The 3,828-nt window shown below is 33.7% G+C and overlaps 1 long non-coding RNA gene across 1 annotated transcript; it reads left to right on the forward strand.

The window, feature by feature from the left end:
- The first annotated feature begins 479 nt into the window (after positions 1 to 479).
- On the forward strand, positions 480 to 1,518 carry LOC104233832 (uncharacterized). Its single transcript, XR_011405917.1, has 2 exons — positions 480 to 807; positions 912 to 1,518. It is a non-coding gene; the product is annotated as an uncharacterized lncRNA (long non-coding RNA).
- The last annotated feature ends 2,310 nt before the right edge of the window (positions 1,519 to 3,828 follow it).

The following is a 3,828-nucleotide window of genomic DNA, read 5'->3' on the forward strand; positions in this document are numbered from 1 at the left end:
GAAACTAGTTCTCCGACTAGGAATCATATTCCCCACACTACATCAAGCGACAAGTGCAAATTATTAACTTATCTCTAGCTGAGGAATCATTATTTTTGCTTAATTAATGTTTATAAGACCAGTTTAAAACAGGCGTACAAAGGACACTAAAATATACTAGGCAAATTTACGTTTCCATAACCACGCTTGGGTTACTCGAGTATATTTTTTCTCTCCAGTTATAAGCACAATTTCCACGTTTTGACACTCTTAAACAAAGGGACCCAAAGCATTTCTTCAACTTATGACCCACTGAAAAAAGTTAAGTAAGAAGTATTTTTAGTTTTACACGGTAGATTTAAAATTTACAGCAACGTGACCGTTTCATTAAAGCACGTTCTATAATATCATAAAATAAGTTGTCTTGTTTTACTTTTTGCCAACCCAATTGTCCCCACATTTTTTCCCCAATATATACCCTTTATCCATCCACCTTGAATACCCTCACTTCAAACACCCTTCTGCTTACTTATTCATCATTTTCCTTATTTCTTCTCTAGATTTTATTCGCAAAAATATGGGTCTTGACTGCCATGGGATTGAGAACAAGAAATCAGTTGCTATAGTTGGCCTGAAGATCTTGATTAATCAGAAGCTTTTTCAGGCCAAGGCAAACCCTAATAATGTTTCAAGATTCACTAGAGTCAAACCCATCTTCCACACAAATCATACTGAATCTAGCAGCAATGAACAGAATTCTTGCTTCCTTAAATATTGTTTCCTTTGCAACAAGACTCTGAGGCTTGACAAACAAGTTTACATGTATAAGTACGTACTTTAGTTATATACTTAGAAAGAAAATCAACTAACTTAATTTTATTGTTTTCTCCATTTTGCATATTAATTAACAGTGCTTATATTAATTAATGCAGGGGTGAAATGGGTTTCTGCAGTTTGGAGTGTAGGCACAGGCAGATTTATTTGGATGAAATTAAAGAAATTGAGACGTGTACTAAGAAAATGTTACTATCTTTTCGCCGATGTGGAGACGGTGGTCGGTTCAGTGAGACTTCGGCGTTATTGGAGGAGTACCATCAGCGACGCAACCCCTTGTCATATTCCAAGAATCGACCCATATTTACATTCTCATAATTCATTCTGTATGCTGGGTTCGCCTACTGTGTGACCAATCGAGGCTGAAATATGACATGTCAAAGCTCAAGCACGGGTTATATCAAACCAAGGTGCGAAATTAGATCGTCGAGCTCGTGACCCCAGAACCGAACAAGATCGAGACCGAACAAGACTGAAGGAAATTTGCCGAGCCAAATAATGGAAGGCCGAAATATCCGCGATCGGTTGAAAATCTCGGCACGTATCAAAAAGAAGCCGATTAATTAGCAAATCATGAAATTTTTTACCTTGTATAGAATTGTATCTATAGTAGGACACCCCTACTATATAAAGGGGGGTTTGATCATTTGAAAAACATATTATAATACACGCCAAAAAGCAATACACTGTTATTTTTAGTTCTCATCATCTTGTTATTCTGTTCTAACATCAGCATGAGGTATTTCTTGGTTCGAGGGTGATCAAACTCAAAGGCGAAGGTTGTTCAATTTGTGTGGTTTGCATTCATTTTCTTATCATTAATTTCAATATTAATCTGTTTTCTTAATTTGTATCAAGTTATATCACATATCCTTAAAACCGCGTATAAATTCAATTGTTATTCAATTTTGAGAGTAACACATTCCTTTTTCCCTCTATTCCAATTTTTTTTATTGTGTCCGGTTGAACCATTCGGAATTCGAAATTATAAATTCGCATCGACTAATTCAGATACGCATTGCATATTAGATAATAAGGGGAAAAAACACTTAAGGTTGCTCCTGCTATAATTCAAAGGCCCATCTACAAAAATATCTTGAGGAGTAGGTTTTCTGCCGTGAAAGATTCCGGTCTATTTCACCACACTCTTAAGTGACTTTATTCTCAAAATCGACGTGATGAGTATATATTCTAATTAAGTGTATAGTTGAAGAGATAGATAGGAAATATACGAAGTGACAACATGAGCTGTCGAAGATGTTGATGTGGGTGCATCCGTCCATGAAAGTCTCCTACGATACAATAATTGATGACGAGGATGATATTAACCCACACTACTTCTCTAGTTCTCTTTATCCATTTTTGCATTTTCGAACTTTATGTAAATTTCAGAAATAAGTAAAACTCATGTATATTTCAAGCATTCTCTTTTGAGCTAATTATGTTTATCGAATATTGTTGTTCCTGTCCAATTGTTGTCAATTCGCAGTAAGTTGTTTTATTAATTTGTTCTCTCTAATTGAATACACTCTTTCTATTACTTATAATTCGACTTTTGTTTGTTTAGGGTGGAAATACAAAAGAAAGAAAAAATGATGGAAAAGACGTGAGCAATGTGTGATAAAATAAAGGAAAAAACTTTTTTCCAGAACATATATGTAAAACAATTTATACTTCCTTGCCATCTATCTATCTATAACTATATATATCAAGATATCACATTCCATGAGCAAAGCAAGGGGAGAGAGGATAAAATGGTTAATTTAACATATGATCACTTAATTCTATTCACCATATCATAGAAAATTATAAATTAATTTATCACATCAAAGTAAGTAATTAAATTACCCACTATAATAGTAAGTCATAGGCCTGCTTCGAATCCATTTTTCACATCCAAAATTTGGTATTTATCTTTTATTTATTAATTATTGCATATTATTTATTAAATGATCTTCTTAGTGTTCCATCTCTAATATTTGTCAACCTGTGTTCGCCAAGTAAACTAGTGGATATTACAATTAATATTCTCAATATAGAAGTCGTGAAGAAAAATAATTGGATGTGAAAAAGTAATGTATATAACAAAATTAGGAGCTTTTTTGAATACAAGCTATTAATTTTGTTGAATGACAAAATTCAACCTCAATTAGAACTATGGTCGGACGGAGGCCATTGGTCTTGGTGAGTACTTTTAAAGTTTTCCAGTTCAATTTTCCATTAATTTTGGCCTTCGTTTTCTTGATGAAATGATAATTTTGGTTTCAAACGAAGCTCTTATCAATGCATATTTCTTGTTTTGTTTTTACTGCATAATTATTTGACAAACAATTAAATATTGCAGTTTGATAAGCCCATCTGGTATGACAGATCACCTAGAATATATTGATTGATGAATATACTGTATGACTATGTATATATAAGCACGTTTTGTCTCCAAGTGTCATAAATATTGCAAAGGACCTTGATGTTTTAGACTTCAATGTCATACAAGATGGGTGATTTGTGTGGTGATTAATTTTTTGCTAAAACTGATTATGGAAGGGCATGGTTCTTCTATGTGTTCCTTCTACTACTGTTGCGGAATAATAAATGTAGAAAGTAAAGAACACGTGTATTTTTACGTGGAAAACACCCGGCTCAAAAGGTGAAAAAACCACGACCTACTACTCAGTAGGATTTCTCCCAACACTTCAATAAATCACTGAGCCTAACAGTATTTACAAATCTCTTTGTAAACCTAAGGATTACCTCTAATCCCGTTGTAGCAACCAACCTCTAATTGTTGCGACAATTTCAAGTTAACTCTAACTTGAATACTCAAAGTACCTATTACAATTGCTTCTAAATAAAACTGAAAGGTACAATATAGAACACCTACTACAATTGAACTAAAAATAAAGAAAGACACATAAAACTCTTTATGGAGCTGGTTCTTCAATCTGGTTCATGTAGCTTCAGGTTTGCACACTTAAATCACACACGAATGGCTTGAAAAAAGCCTTGCTATTTTGC

This window comes from Nicotiana sylvestris, chromosome 3 (assembly GCF_000393655.2).
Source record: "Nicotiana sylvestris chromosome 3, ASM39365v2, whole genome shotgun sequence".
NCBI lineage: Eukaryota > Viridiplantae > Streptophyta > Magnoliopsida > Solanales > Solanaceae > Nicotiana > Nicotiana sylvestris.